A 17,611-nucleotide genomic window follows, 5' to 3' on the forward strand; every position below is an offset into this window, starting at 1 on the left:
ATTGCTTTCCATTAATTAGTTTTTGGTGCTGCAATTTTTTTCGTCAGTGTAGATGAAGATAATCCACTGATAAAAATTACTTTGCACGTCGGTCCATCGAGCCCTATGAGGACAACTAAACAGCTAGTTGATAGAGTAGTATTGCTTGCAGAGAGGAAAATACGGCATTAACGTGCTAGTCACGTGACGAAAATGTAGGATTCAGTGAAGGAAGAGAGAGACACACGCAGACCGCGGAACTGATAGTATCGACTTTCCTAGAGGCAGAGTATTAACGGCGGCGCCTCGCTGTTCGACACGTTGCGAGTGACGAGGAATACGCAGCGACGCTGCGTGCTGCAGTAATAATTTCCGCTTAATTTCCGCCGGCCGTAGCAGCCGTTGTAGCGGTCGGCGGTGGGTGCCTGGCACTAGCTAGCTCGACAGCCGACGGCTAGCCGAGACTTAGGCCGGCGCCCACGCTCCGGTCGATAGGATCCGGCTGGGCCGCGTGTGGTTCCGTCTGCCAGATGCACTTTCGCAAATCAGCTTGCCGTCAAACGTGTCTCGCGCAAGTCACCACTATCAAAATACACGTGGGTATCCCATCAGATCAAAAGTAACGGGGCACCCGTATGCGATGGAAATTGGACGCTAGATGTCACGAGAAACGGACACGCCAGTATAAAACTAGTCGAAGAGTACTGAGTTATCCGCAGCGAAGTAGTAACAGTAGAACGGGTAGCTGGGATAGTTAACTCACCTCGAAAGTGGGCTAGTCATTGGATGTCACCTGACAAGAGAAACTCCAATCGTACTCATCTCAGATTTAGTGGTAAGAGAACCCAGTGGACAGCCCGTCAGAAACTGGACACAGATCAGGCATGGAAACAGGAAGATGTACTGAACTGTGGGGAGGAAAATAGCGAAAGAGAAACAGTGAGCGGTCCAAGCACAACATAGAGCGTAGTGCAATATAGAGCAGTATGGTCGTAGAGTGGTCACGGTGTTGGACTGTAAAACTGGCTAGTCGTGTTCAAAGCTCCCTGTCGCTGTATTCAAATGTGTTTCCTTCTCGTGGTGGGACGTCCGTTTGCAACAGCGAGGTGTAAGGCAGGGCCCTATAATGAAAGTTGAATCTGCACGACTATTCTATCAGCAGCCGAAAGGAAGTTGCTTTCGAATTGGAATCGAAACCTTTGATGACAAGGCAACAAGTCAACAGCATACTTACCGGAAAACACGTATGTTGCGTCATACACAGCGTTTCGACTGTTTGCCTTGGCCTGCTCGATCACCATATCTGTCTCCAATCGAGCAGATACGAAACATCACCGGACAACAACTCCAACGTCATCCACAGTCAGCATTAACAGTCCCTGTACTGGCAGACTAACTGCAAAAGGCATCGAACTCCATCCCACAAACAGACGACCGGACAAAGTAATGCAAACACGTTTGCACGCTTGCATTCAACATTCTGGCGGTTACAATTAATAAAATATTCCGGGCTGTTACGTGATGGTCGGATGGATTTCACCTTAGATTTTAAGGTAAAATCCATTCGACCACGGCATAATTATACCGGTTCAATTATTAATTGTGATCTTTCCAGGTGTGAAAGTTTTCATTTTACAATTATTCTGGCAGTTACACTGATTATTAACGTACCAGTTTTTCACATTTGCAATGGCTTAACGTGCGCTTACATTAACCTGTGATCTTGCAATGTTAATCACTTCAATATGTTATCCAGACTGAAGTATTCCTGAAATTTCCATTCATTACTTTTTTTTTTTTTTTTTTTTTGTTACAAATTTTTCCATCAGTATAAAAAGGGATCCCCCTAAAATTTTTTACAACGCCTCCATCGTCTTCAGCTAGAGCAACTGCCTGTCGTCGATGGTGTTGTGGTGGCCTTTATAGCTTATTTTATTGTTTGGCTTATGACATAATTACATCAAGCTACCATGGAACATTAACATGACAGTATGCTTCTGGTTGGTGTGGAGGCGTATAAATAATTTGCTTGTTTTAGGCGTCAGAATGATTCAGCCAAACGATTCAACATTATAACGGTTAACTTTACCCGATAGATAAAACGTCGATTCGTCCGAAAAGATGAGTACTACCGAAAAAGTGCCCTCTGCCATATCGTAGGCAACTGAAATGCAGACTTCGTACATTCTGTTATGGTTGTCGACACCTAATTGCCTAATTGTAGTGGAGAAAGTTAGTTTAAAACTCAAGCGACAATACAGTAATACATTTGGTTACATGTAGCTGGACCGACACAGCAAAGGATGAGGCAACTACTGCTAATTCATTAATTAACGATGGTAACAATTTTGCTGTTGCTCCAAACAGAGTCCTAAATAATAGGCAAATGTTTCGCTACAGTAGAGAAAGCGGAAGAAATAAGAATTCTTAATTTCACACCGGCACTGTCACAGGTGGCACCAGGCAGAGGTGGTGACATCGCTGTGCAGAAGAAAGAAACAATTAATACTCCAAGTTGGTCACATACATGAGCAAGCTTTACCTCGGGTACAATAACACCTTTCAGAGACTACACGGTGCAGTTACGAGCTTGTAACAAATTGGTAAGCACTCACAGTGGAACGAGGGCCACTGGCCATTAATAAATAAGCAGGCCACATTTGGTCTTAACGAACAGAACTAAAAGTCTCTGCCTCTCATGTTCATACACTCTGTAATTCTCCAGCTCTGCATTCAGTTGGCCATTAGTATCGGGAGTGTTATTTCTGAAGCACTCGATTCAATGATTATTACGTGTAGTGACATCCATTTGTCACATGTTCCACCACTTCGAACTTGCTGCTTGCTGTTCTCATGATGATACCCAAGTAGCCACAACTTGCCACTTCCAGAACTCAAACTGGCCATTGTGGTGTCACCGCCAGACACCACACTTGCTAGGTGGTAGCTTTTAAATCGGCCGCGGCCCGCTAGTATACGACGGACCCGCGTGTCGCCACTGTCAGTAATCGCAGACCGAGCGCCACCACACGGCAGGTCTAGAGAGATGTACTAGCACTCGACCCAGTTGTACAGCCGACGTTGCTAGCCATGGTTCACTGAGAATTACGCTCTCATTTGCCGAGACGATAGTTAACATAGCCTTCAGCTACAGTTGCTACGACCTAGGAAGGCGCCGTATTCCATTTATATTGCGAGTCTATTATTGTATCATCAAGAGCAATGTTCTACAAATGTGGATTAAAGTTAAGTATCCCAGAAGCTACGTACTTTTCTTTATAGCATTCATTACGTATCCTGTTTCAGACCTCACGCCCCCTGCTTGAGTTTAACGCGTGCATTTCGGCCTTCTCTAGCTATACAACAGCCATCACCTATCACATTACTGGTGTGAAAACTGAGGGTCTTCCAACACCAGTAGATCTCGTGGTACTTATCGAACTGACATCAGTGTCACTTCTGGGTGAGTGGAGCATCCGGTTCCTCTCTTCCAGATCATCACTTCCGGGTGCTAGAGCCTATCTGTCCGGTGGGACCAGGATTGGACGAATGCAAGACTTCCGAAAGTGCAGGACATCCTGATGGTTCATCATGGGCCTGTTATCTTGTTGAATGAGGTCTAGGATTCTCTAAGAGTGGGGATGGGGCATAATCTCACGCCGTGGCTTCCCCTGCAGACTGCAGCCCGCAACACTTCGGCCGAGTTACTGGTGTGACGGCCTTGGCGACCGGGGATCCGAACCGTGACCAGGAGTCATTGGAATTCCACCGTGTCACTGGCAGGAGGCGTCAGTCAAGGCTTGCGAAAATGACACTGAACTGTAAATTCGAACTAATAAGCGCTGACTTGCTTATCATGTTTTATTAACACTGAAAGACACTGCATCGTAGAGGTGTGTCTGCTTGGCACACCTAAGGTGTTATTTGTGTGAACTACATTTAAAATCTGAGGAGCAAATTACGTAATTAATAGAAATTAATAGATGGATTTTATCGCAGATCAACAGTTTGACATAATCTAATATGGATTGTCTTTACTCCATCTTCTAAGCTTTTCCGTGAGATACGAATTGTCAAAATGTAATGGATTTTAAAACTACATAAATTCTGAAACTAAATCATTAAAAAGATTGTGCTGATTTTTATTTCTTAATAATCTGGTTCATTTTTCAGTTTTTACAGAAGACGTGGTCATTGTCGAAGTGATTCAATTATTAGCCACATTTAAATTTCCTCTCAAGCTACACTGGTGTGGGAAGCATAAGAACAAAAGTAGCAAACGCAATATGTGTCACAGCCAAGTAATGTAACTCCACGAAACTTGGGCCGTTCAAAAAAAAGGACTGGTATAGTATAGTACAGTACATAAGGTAAGCGAAATAGATACGCAATGGGACGAACAGAAATGACACTTTTATTCCAAAGCAGTTATCACACTAAACTCATCGATAGTCGTGATGGTCCCGTGGATATTGCAAAAGGAGGTATGTGGTACTGAATGTGGTTAATTTCGTGTTACCACCTCCCGACATTTGAGGATAAGTCCAGCGTTGTCGGGCGTGATTGTATTGGTGCTGCAAATTATGACTTGTGGAGTGAGAACGCTGCATGGGGCTACTGACTTCCAAATCTTTGAACACGATACACTCAACGATCAATATTACTATGACACTGTACTCCCACGAGCGTCGTTTCAGCGGTGCATTCAGCCCTAACTTCAGTTTTATGGATGAGCATGCGCGACAGCGTCTAACAGTACAGGTGGCGAAGCTCCTGAATCGAGAGGGTATTAGCCGAATGGACTGTCATGCCCGTTCCTCCGACTCAAATCCTATTGAGCAACGTTGGGAACATGTATTGCAGCATGTCGACATGCAGCAACAACCATACAGCGGTTGTCATCCGTGGTGGGGCAGGAACGAAAACTCATCAAAAACCACGTGAGGAGGAGGAGCAATCATTGCTGTCAGCTTTGCTTAGACCCCCTATTAAGAACCATGTCCTGCCTTTTGTAGTGTCCAGGGGACCATCGTAACTCTCGGCAACTTCAGTGTAATCATGATATTTAAATAAAAATGTCTTCTGTTCACCTCGGCGGCCGGGGTGGCCGAGTGGTTCTAGGCGCTACGGTCTGGAACCACGCGACCGCTACGGTCGCAGGTTCGAATCCTGCCTCGGGCATGGATGTGTGTGATGTCCTTAGGTTAGTTACGTTTAATTAGTTCTAAGTACTAGGGGACTGATGACCTTAGAAGTTAAGGCCCATAGTGCTCAGAACCATTTGAACCATTTGTTCACCTCATTGCATATTATTTCAGCTGTCTTCTGTCTTTCTAAGTGTGGTCAAGGTTTCATCGAGCTAAGCGATTTGGCAGTTCCTAAGTTTTGCACACCGCTGCATCATTGAACATAACAAAATTATCTATGTATAAATTTCAAAGCTAGTATTTTGGTCAGCATTTCATCTATCGATTTTAATTGCCGTCATCCCAGGGAGCAAAATTGACCCGAGACACTGCAAACTTATATTTTAGTATTCGATACACGGACTAATTAGCTATAAGCGTAAACCGAGCCACGAGACCTCCGCGGCAGCTGCTGTGGGCGGGGTGTTGTGTCGGCCTCGGCCAAGTCTATACCGCTGCCCGGTCCAGACGCTGCAGCACAGCCTCTCCTCGCGTGAGCCAGAAATCGGTGACTGACCACCGCTGCGGGACACTGATGGCCACCCAACTCCAGGGAATGTCTTTGACATACTGCGACTGCTGAAGAATTCAGCCCAGCAGTTGCCGCATTGCGCACCACAGCCGTCCTTAGAACTGGCAAACGCCTGAGTAACAGACGTCTGTCATTTGAGGGTTTTGCTGCTCACTGGTCTCCTCTCGAGCGCACCGAGTGTGATAATTGGGAGGGGGCAGGCTGTCGCCAACGAGGCGCCCCGTGGGGCGGAGATCACCGGTCTGGTACACTCGTCACTTTCCTATGAAAGTTGTAGTAGCTCTGTGTGTCTGTAGGCTGATGTTACCTTCCTCCCCCCACGTCCCCTCCCCAGCAGATGAAACTATCCTAGGATGAATTTAGTCAAGATACGAGGTGTACTCTAGCATGACTGCGTCTAATCTTAGGATGCATAAGAGAGAGGAATGCTTGCTTTAGACAACAATAAAATCTGGAAACAGTTAAAAGTTTCGAATAAAAACTAAGGACCTATCAGCATTTGTAATGATGGCCGGTTTTGTAGTGACAAAAAAAAACATTGTTCTTTACATAACATCTGTTTATTGATAAAAATTCACACATTTCAATGTTACGACATAAAAATCAGAAATCTAAAAGAAATTGTCTACTAACTATTCTTTGTTAGTATTGTAATTGCAATGGATTGTTAAAATATCATCGACTCGTTTCGGATGAAGTCTGCTTTGTAAATCCGAGATAACATTACCTGCAGCAGTGAAAAACCTTTCGCTAGCTGTCTTTGAGACCGATACACAAAACACTTGTTTAGCTAAAATAGCTAGCTTGGATAGAGACTACAGTTACGCTTACGTCACTCAAGCGAATCGTCATCACCACTTTCTATTTGCGTAAAATTCATGTCAACCTCATCGGTAGATTGACCATCCGGTGGCCCACAGTTCAGCCACACCGAAAACATGGAACTTAGACAGAAGAGCCACAGAAACTGGTACACCTGCCTAATGTCGTGTAGAGCATCCGCGAGCACGCAAAAGTGCCGCAACACGACGTCGCATGGACTCGACTAATGTCTGGAGTGTTGCTGGAGGTGACACCATGAATCCTGCAGTGCTGCCCATAAATCCGGAAGAATACAATGGGGTGGAGACCTCTTCTGATGAGCACGTTGCAAGGCATCCCAGACATTCTCAATATCGTCCAAGTCTGGGGAGTCTGGTGACCAGTGGAAGTATTTAGAAGAGTGTTCATGGAGCCACTCTGCAGCAGTTCTGGAAGTATGGGGTGTCGCAATGTCCTGTTGGAATTGTCCAAGCCCGCCGGAATGCAGGATATCACACAGGATGCTCACGTACGTGTCACCTGTCAGAGTCGTATCAGAGGTCCCATACGCCTCCACAAACTTCAGCAGTCCCCTGCTGACGTTCAGGGTCCATACATTCATGAGGTTGCCTCCATACCCGTACACGTCCATCCGCTCGATAAAACTTGAAACGAGACTCGTCCGACCAGGCAACATGTTTCCAGTCATCAACATGACGGGCCCAAGTGAGGCGTGCAGTCATCAAGAGTACACAAGTGGGCCTTCTGCTCTGAAAGCCCATATCGATGATGTTCCGTTGAATGGTTCGCACGATCACACTTGTTGATGGCCCAGCATTGAGATCTGCAGCAGTTTGAGGAAGAGCTGCACTTCTGTCAGTTAAAAGATTCTCTTCACTCGTCGTTCTTGCAGGATCTTTTTCCGGCCGCAAAGATGTGTGAGACTGATGTTTTACTGGATTTCTAGTATTCAGGGTGCACTCGTGAAATGGTGGTACGGGAAAACCCGCACTTCATCGTTATTTCGGAGATGTTGTGTCTAATTGTTCATGCGCCGACTATAAAAACACGTTCAAGCTCACTTAAATCTTGATAACCTGCCGTTGAACTGCGCCAGACACTTGTTTATAGGCGTTGCCGACCGCCGTGCCGTATTCTGCCTGTTTACAAAACTCTGAAATTGAATATGCATGCCTATACCAGTTTCTTTGGCACTTCAGTGTAATTTTTGTAGCTGGTGATCGCTGCTGACATTCTCACAAAAACAGAAGAAGCAGATCATTTCACTCCTGGGCAAATCAAAAAATTATAACATCCAAATTTTTAAAAGATAGACGATATGTGTACACTACATCCGTATATGCCCCGGAAGAGTGTATCTGAGTAATTTTACAAGATCAGGCTAAGTTCCCTTGATTCCATAAATAACAAAGATTGTCGTAGGAGGAGATATGACTCCTGGAGTAGGAATACAGTCCAGTAACGCTCTAATCGGAATACGTGGAGAATCAACAATTAGAATGGATAACTGTTCCTACACTTTGTGAACTTAAATTAACTTTTTCGAACAGAGAGATTCACAAATTTATCTGGACCGACCACGAATCTAGATGAATAATACATTCGTTAGTTAATACGCAATGAAAAGCTGTGCTAAAAAGTAGGTGGTCTCAAGAAGAGGAGAATGAGAAGAAGAGGAGAATCAGGAAGTAGATGAAATCTACTGTGGTCTTTCGGAAATAGATAAACGAGATGTTAAAGAACTTCAAGAGGTCTTACGGAGATGCAAAATTAGAAGAGCTGTTAGAACGGGCAATCTAAACGTGGAACTTTATAAAAATTTACCGGAAGAAGCTAAATATGGGCTTCAGATTTTGTACATCAATGCTGGCAACATAGAAATTTACTAATGGAATGGAACAAAGCTACATCATTACCCATTTTGAGAAGAGGGTGAATGACAGACTGAAAATTAGGGTATAAGTCTCTTAAATACGGCATACGCAATACGTGTGATGACAACAGTAAAGAGAATGAGAAACATTGTAGATAACATATTGCTCCAAGAACAAACTGCTTTTCGAAAAAGGAGGTCCTTCTAGGATGACATTTGATCATTAAAACAGATCATAGAAAATAGAAGAGAATACAATTTAATAACTTGCATAGTCTTTACAGGCTATAGGAAAGAAATTTACACTGTGCACAGAGAAAACTGGCAATATTATGGAAAAATAGAAATACCATTACTTCTGATCGGAGTTATCCGAAGTACTTAAACATATACAAGAACACAGATAAATTTAAAGCTAGGATCTGGGAATATCGCCGAAATAAATATTAATAGAGGGTACAGACTGGGGTATATTTGTCCGATACATTTTAGATGATGTTTAGACGACATGCTTGCTGACTACCAGATTAAAGTTGTCGACAACGAGGATAACTGACAATGAGCGTTGTATGCACTACACAAAAGAGCAAAGGAACATAATTTACGTGTTTTGAGAAATAAAACGAAATCCAGAGCATTCCAAGGCCCCCAACATTTAAGATGTATATCCATATTCGAAATCAAAAGTATTGAACAAGTTAACTTTTATTAGATTCTCGGGCTGTGACATATCTCGGCGAAGTCAGTATTGGATAAAGTTTGAGAGATTCAGTGTAACATGTGGCACCAAACGAACTCTCAGGGAAGAAGTGCGCATGGAGCAATTTTATAAAGATATGGCAGCTCCTGGACTGATAGTGAAAACAGGATTATGAACTCTAGAACACATATTAGACTCCAGGCACTCAATGTGAGATTTTTGAGATCAGTCCATTACGTAATAAGAAGAGATAGATTAAAAATAGTATCACTCGGAATAATTTAGGAATTAGCAGTTCAAATGTAAGGGTTAAGGATAAAGGAAAGAGTGGAAATAATACACTCTTGGAAATGGAAAAAAGAACACATTGACACCGGTGTGTCAGGCCCACCATACTTGCTCCGGACACTGCGAGAGGGCTGTACAAGCAATGATCACACGCACGGCACAGCGGACACACCAGGAACCACGGTGTTGGCCGTCGAATGGCGCTAGCTGCGCAGCATTTGTGCACCGCCGCCGTCGGTGTCAGCCAGTTTGCCGTGGCATACGGAGCTCCATCGCAGTCTTTAACACTGGTAGCATGCCGCGACAGCGTGGACGTGAACCGTATGTGCAGTTGACGGACTTTGAGCGAGGGCGTATAGTGGGCATGCGGGAGGCCGGGTGGACGTACCGCCGAATTGCTCAACACGCGGGGCGTGAGGTCTCCACAGTACATCGATGTTGTCGCCAGTGGTCGGCGGAAGGTGCACGTGCCTGGGACCGGACCGCAGCGACGCACGGATGCACGCCAAGACCGTAGGATCCTACGCAGTGCCGTAGGGGACCGCACCGCCACTTCCCAGCAAATTAGGGACACTGTTGCTCCTGGGGTATCGGCGAGGACCATTCGCAACCGTCTCCATGAAGCTGGGCTACGGTCCCGCACACCGTTAGGCCGTCTTCCGCTCACGCCCCAACATCGTGCAGCCCGCCTCCAGTGGTGTCGCGACAGGCGTGAATGGAGGGACGAATGGAGACGTGTTGTCTTCAGCGATGAGAGTCGCTTCTGCCTTGGTGCCAATGATGGTCGTATGCGTGTTTGGCGCCGTGCAGGTGAGCGCCACAATCAGGACTGCATACGACCGAGGCACACAGGGCCAACACCCGGCATCATGGTGTGGGGAGCGATCTCCTACACTGGCTGTACACCACTGGTGATCGTCGAGGGGACACTGAATAGTGCACGGTACATCCAAACCGTCATCGAACCCATCGTTCTACCATTCCTAGACCGGCAAGGGAACTTGCTGTTCCAACAGGACAATGCACGTCCGCATGTATCCCGTGCCACCCAACGTGCTCTAGAAGGTGTAAGTCAACTACCCTGGCCAGCAAGATCTCCGGATCTGTTCCCCATTGAGCATGTTTGGGACTGGATGAAGCGTCGTCTCACGCGGTCTGCACGTCCAGCACGAACGCTGGTCCAACTGAGGCGCCAGGTGGAAATGGGATGGCAAGCCGTTCCACAGGACTACATCCAGCATCTCTACGATCGTCTCCATGGGAGAATAGCAGCCTGCATTGCTGCGAAAGGTGGATATACACTGTACTAGTGCCGACATTGTGCATGCTCTGTTGCCTGTGTCTATGTGCCTGTGGGTCTGTCAGTGTGATCATGTGATGTATCTGACCCCAGGAATGTGTCAATAAAGTTTCCCCTTCCTGGGACAATGAATTCACGGTGTTCTTATTTCAATTTCCAGGAGTGTATATAGAAAGAGCGGGCGATGAACGTACTCCAAAACAACTACTGTGGTACATTCCTAAAGGAAGAAGGAAGATTGGTAAACCCAAGAAAAGATGGACTGATCCATATGTCGCAACGGCCCAATTGGTCTAATGCTTCAGGCAGATGAAGAAGACAAAAACAGAATAGCATATTGCTGTCATGTCACAATTTTATTCTTGGTTAGTTATAACTGGTATTTCGTCACAAATCTGACCCACAGAATTTAATGTCTCGTCCCTGTTAGCAACGGATATCGTGTGCAGCAGTCGGAAGGCTGGCCACAGAAATTTTGCTACCTTGCGCAACGTACGAATTTCTACTTTCTCCTTCATGAGACGCAGACAACGCTCTTATAGCAACTTAGTATCTACAGTTAACACAAAATAATCCATCTACTGTACTGCCAAATACCAGTGACTCTGAAACCGGTATTTTGCAAACATAGTAAATATCAAGTGCGTATCAAACAACAATTGTATCCAGAATGAGATTTTCACTCTGCAGCGGAGTGTGCGCTGATATGGCGGAAGTAAAGCTGTGAGGACGGAGCATGAGTCGTGCTCGAGTAGCTCAGTTGGTAGAGCACTTGCCCGCGAAAGGCAAAGGTCCCGAGTTCGTGTCTCGGTCCGGCACACAGTTTTAATCTGCCAGGAAGTTTGAACAAAAGTATATTCACAGTAATTTAAAGAAACATACCTCTGTAGTGTCGTGCTCTGCGTTGCAGTGACTTTCCAGTTCATGAACCCTTAACAAACCAGTCTGAACTGTAGGATATTTCTCGCCTTCGTGCATATATGTTGCAGCTTTGATGCCTCCAAAAAGGTAAGGATTTCGTTTTTGTAACGATGAAGTCTTTTAGTGATGCCCACTCCGAAAGTATCTCCATGATTTTGTCGTACTAGCTACCTACAGACTGTAGCACTTCACGTAAATTTTTCCATCTAGTCTCCATTTCTTGCTAAAAGCTTGCCTGTAACGAATTCACATTAGATGCAATCTTCATGGAACGGACAGCGTCTCTGGCAGCATAAATAGTGAAATGAACCGATTTTATCTCGTTTTCCAAGCAATCATCATCGAAAAGGTGTTTTAGGATTATCTTTAAAAGACGAGCAATGCACTCATAATGCGGAAAGGATTGCTGTGCCTTGCATACATTAGTGTTCCGGTCGGTGGCAAGTGAAATGTTATAAGGTGCTGGGGATTTACTCATAAATTAGATAATGTTTCCTCAGTATGGTTCTTAAAAATTCCCCGGACTTTTTTTCTGATTTGTTCCCAATACCATGTGTGTGATTAATTTGATAAACAAAGTGTGCAGTAACCGATAGGTAACACCTTTTCTGATATGGATCGGTCGGCATCTCCGCTGTACTTTCACAAGGTTTCACAGCTGTAACCTGGACAATGCTTGGCATTTCATTGGCTTGTCTTCCAATATTTCGTAACATCGTGGTAGTATGAGGCAGAATGTTAGAGACATCCTGCACAAATTCGGAACAGTCATCTACAAGCTCCAAACAGAGAGCGAAATCCTCCATCAGATATTAATGGAAGAAGATCCCTAGCATAAATATCTACGCATTTTTTAGCTGCAGAGTCTTTTACTGAAACTGGTAATGCTTCAGAACTTCCGCTTAGTCGTGTTCTGCAGACAACTGTCTTCAGATGCGTCGTAGGTAATCTCTAAGAGACAAGAACAGACCACGTATCACAGAGCAGTAACTAACATGATTTCCATCCTTATCCGTTATCAATGCAAATCTCTTCCAAACAAACACTGTAGTGACCACTCACTTTCAGTCAGGATATGTTCTTTCAAATTAAACTCTCTTGTGGCACAGTACTCCGTGTCACGTTCACGCGACATGATTCTGAAGCGAGTGACTGAGTGGCGATCGTGTAACAGTAGATGGTCGCGTCGAAAGCAGTTACACTGACATGTGCCGGACTTTCCTGTAACTTCATGCACCAAGCTATTCGTGCTAACACAAGTGCCCGATGCAGACCACTGCTGGTGAGGGAGCTGTCACGTCATCCTAAAAGTAAAAGAACTGCTCGCGTACCTCTAGTAGTGGTTATACTAGACCACACTTGAGGTGTAGTGACCTAGTAAAACCGTCAGCATGAATCCTTATACTTACGTGGTGTCGGCCATGTCCGAAGGAACAGGCGCAACATGCATATAATTAAGGTGAGGACACCTCATGATCTCTTCAGCGCGGATGCACACCAGTCTCGAACTCTTACGGGAATAAGTGAACTGCCACAAGTGTTGAGGACAATGGGCAAGGGGCACTACATTAGTAGCGTGTGCATAAATTGAGAACTTGGGTCTGGTGGGAGGGGTGCTGTCGTATCGTGTGCAGCTGCAGCGGCCACTGTGTCCAGATGACGTAGTCGTCAGCGCATCTGTCTAGTAAGCTGGAGACCCGGGTTCGACTCTCGGTCCAGCACAAATTTTCAGCTTTCCCCGTTGATTTAAATGAACATCCACTCGCAGGCAATGTCTGTAGTTCATTTGTATCTTAAGGAATTTAAAGAACTTCTTTCCTTAATTCCAGTAAGTTTTCGCAAAATAACTGTCACCCTATCGAATTCGATCCAGGAACACTACAGTCTGTCAGAAAAGTGGAAAGGTAATATAAATACTGGGCAGTACATTCTTCGTAAACACTGAATTACAATATGATCCATACATATTATAAATCTGGATATATGTATGTACTCGTACATATGTATATTTCTTCCATATCTCCTCCTAAACCATAGAATCAATTTCAACCAAACTTGGTACGCGTATAACTTACTATCTGGAAAGAACCAAATTGGCGATAAGCACCACCTACCACTTAAAGGGGTGGGGTCAAAAATGAGTGCAGATAGCGTGGTGCAAAGAGCCAGATTACATTCCTGTTTTACTACTAAATCTATTCACAACACATCTCCCATGCAGTATCCACATAAACCACTTGATGTAGCTACAAAATTATATAATTACACGACATGTATTTCAGCAGATATGACGTCATAAACGCTGAGCTACGTGAAAATGAAAGTGCAGGGTGAATTCGCTAGATACAGGTGAAATATGTATACAAATTTGTGTGAAGTATGTTACATGTGTGTGACATGTATGTACGTGGTCAAAGCCACAGGTGAAATATACCTCCTAAACCCCTGGATCGATTTCAACAAAACTTGTTACGCACATTACTTACTATCTAAATAGATATTTCGTCAGGGTAAGAACTAGCAACATCCTATTGAGGTGGTGATGATAAATTTGAGAAAGAAGGTTGGGAGAAAGAGATGGTCAGGTCAGAGACAGTGGGAAAGAGGTGGAATAATAGGAGACTGGAATAAATACATACCTGGGCAACACTAGGTACTCGGATAGTGAAAAGATAATTATTTCATAGTTTAAAAAGCACGGCATCAAGAGTGCGATAAATGTATATGAACAACACCGAAGGTGCCTTACATTATCCTAATATGATTAAGGGAAAGTGGCATCGTTATAAGATATAAACAAATTTAGGTTTATATAGTGAACACATGCAATACTACGGCTCACGCCAGACGATACCGTTGGGAGAATCATAATGGAAACGGAGTTGCTGTTCGCAGCAAACTGCGCCGCACTAGTGACACAACAAACATGTTTGTAAGGTAAACCAGTCAGGTGTTGCGTCTGTACACGTGTTTGACAAAGGTGTATGTGCAGTTAATTAAGGACGTACAATTAAATGAAAAACTATTCTGGAACTAAAACGTTTTGTATGCTGCCACAGTAATAAACTGAAATACATCGAAAGCAGGTAAATGAAATTATATTTTTAATTTATTGAAAAGGGAGTGGGTGAGTGACAATAAGCGTTACAAAAACTACATGGCATTAATTTTAGATAAAATTAACAACAGGTCCTTGCATGAAGTCGAAAGAGCTAACAAAATTACAAATAAATGTTCAAATGTGTGTGAAATCTTATGGGACTTAACTGCTAAGGTCATCAGTCCCTAAGCTTACACACTACTTAACCTAAATTATCCTAAGGACAAACACACATACCCATGCCCGAGGGAGGACTCGAACCTCCGCCCGGCCCAGCCGCACAATCCATGACTGCAGCGCCCAAGACCGCTCGGCTAATCCCGCGCGGCACAAAATTACATGAAAAAGATAAAAATAAATAACGAAGCCAGTCTAAGCAAGCTGGAGCTATTGTTTTTGGAAAGAGTGGAGGCTTAGTAATGGTTGCTATAGCAACAGCGGGAATGGCGCCGATCTTTGCTGAAATCTGCAAAAAATTATTGTAAGCAGAAATTCGACAGTGGCTCTCCTAGGTGCTACGGAGTTTGAATGACAAGAAAAGGAATCTCTGATTATCTCGGAAGACTAGATCAGCCATGTACTACTTCTACAGGCAAAATCAGTTCTGACCTGGACAACCATGATGCCTATTTGAGAATTCAAATGATGGACAGCTGCCACAGTGACACGATACCGATGCTCTTTGTAGTTCACATTTTCCCAAGTTTCAGACACTGGACAGATATATTCTATGATGTTGCTGATTACTCTTGGATGAAAGAAACCACTGTCTGACCGTGGTCATATACAAATGTTTCAGTGCCGAGGAATGTTCTTGCTGGCTTTAGATCGATGGATATAAGCCATTCAACAGAAATGTCTTTGGAGAATTTCCCCTCTGCCTTAGGATGATGATTAATGGGTTTTCCGAGTGATTGACTTGCGGGTTATTAGTCCCTTTAACCGTAGTAATTGACGTGCCAATTAAAGATGTTTACAGCTAATATTGAAAGAGAGACGTGACTTACAGAGAAAAATGTACTCAGAATGTATGTGTGTGTGTGTTTTGTTTGTAGCAACATAGTGATTACACCACAAGGGAAATCATCATCTTTCTTGGAATTTGCGTAGAGTCAATCCATTTTTCAAGTGCAACGTGCATTCCCCAGTCGATTCAGCAAGAAGCCGCCCCTCAACAAGAAGATTTATGATTGGCATAAAAAATCCTAGGAAGTTTGTTGCAGATGCAAATGGAAGAGCACTGGTCGCCGACGCGCGTCTGACGAAAATGTCGAGTGTGTCCAAGGCGCTTTCACCCGAAGTCCTCAGATGTCCGCAAGACGAGCAGGCTAGGAACTTAAGCTTCCTCAAAATTATGTGTGGCGTGTTCTGGAATGATGACTGCATACGGAGCCTTAAAAGCTGCAGTTACTGCAGCAATTAGGTGCCGGCAACCCACAACAGAAGGTACGAATTTTGCATTTCAGTTCTCCACTATATGTCAGAGGACACTTTTTCGAAACAACTCATCTTTTCGGACGAATCGACGTTTTATCTGTGGGGTAAAGTTAACCCTTAAATGTAAGAATTTTCGGAGTCACAAAATTCTGGCATCGTCGTCGAACGTGAAAGAGACTTACCGTAACTGTTTTATTTTGTGCAGGTTCTGTTCACAAAGTTTGTCAGACGTTTTTGTTTGCGGAGGAAACTGTGACATGAATGTCATACCTGGACATGCTTCAAAATTGTTTTTCCCAACTTCTCGAATATTCAAAGGATTTCATTTTTATGCGTGACATCACCCCTCCCCAGTTTCATCTCGAAGTGCGGTGTTATCGTGACACCACCATCCCCTACGATGGACTGGAAGAGGTGGACAACAAGATCTCGTTCATTGTATTTTGGCCTGCCAACCCAACGGACCTTACACCTCAAGATTTTTTTCTGTGGGAGTAACAAAAGACAAGTTTTTTCTGACCTACAGCAACTACTCTTCAAGATCTGAGAAGTCGAATTCGTGAAGCTGTCGATTCAGTAAAAATGGATCTGTTGATTCGCTTGTGGAATGAAATGGACTACCGTTTCGATATTTCTCGAGCAACGACATGGTGCTCATGTTGAATGGATGGTATGATGTCTGTGCGAACATAAAACTTTGAATTTCTCTCTCTATCAATTGACATGCGCGTTTTGTTTGTATCTTTCACAGTGTGTCTGTAATAAACTGATTTTTTTAACCTACCCTTTTCTTTGGCGAAGTCCTCAAATAAATTTTTTCTTCTTCTTCTTCTTCTTCCTGTTCGACAGAGCTAAATTAAATATTATATTTATCTGTTGTTGTACCTGTTCGACAATGCTAAATTAAATATTAAATTTATCGAAATGTTACACTGCCGAACTGTTTTATTACAGTAAATTTTCAAGTAGTGAGACATTTCTTAAAGAAAAGGTTACAAAATTGTAACGACTTCTCTAAACCCTTTCATTGCCTGATTTCTTCTATATTATTCTCTTCACTCTCTTCCCTTTTGAGGACTTTTAAAAAATACTCTTGTTCTTATGTCTTTGTATTATCGTTTGGAAGACGTTATGAAGATGTGGCGCGCCTGAAACGCGTCAACATAGTAAAATTTTTGAACTAGTGACCAAGAGAGTACTACATCCGTCCATGATACCGATCCAAATCATCACTGACTTACCTCCCTGTTGAGCCCGTGGGACTGCACGCCTGAGACGAAAATTGGAACCAGTCCGCGTCCACGTTCCTCTACATCGCTAATTAGCTGCTTTATCTTGCACTCCTCTGTGAAGACGACCTGGTGCTACGGATCCAGGTTCCATTCCAGATATTCCCTTGTCCAGCTTTCACCTCACGTACATCAGTGACCGGCGATTTGTACTCCCCACCACCTTGCCCATCATCAACCTACT

The sequence above is a fragment of the Schistocerca cancellata genome, chromosome 7, assembly GCF_023864275.1.
Source record: "Schistocerca cancellata isolate TAMUIC-IGC-003103 chromosome 7, iqSchCanc2.1, whole genome shotgun sequence".
Lineage (NCBI taxonomy): Eukaryota > Metazoa > Arthropoda > Insecta > Orthoptera > Acrididae > Schistocerca > Schistocerca cancellata.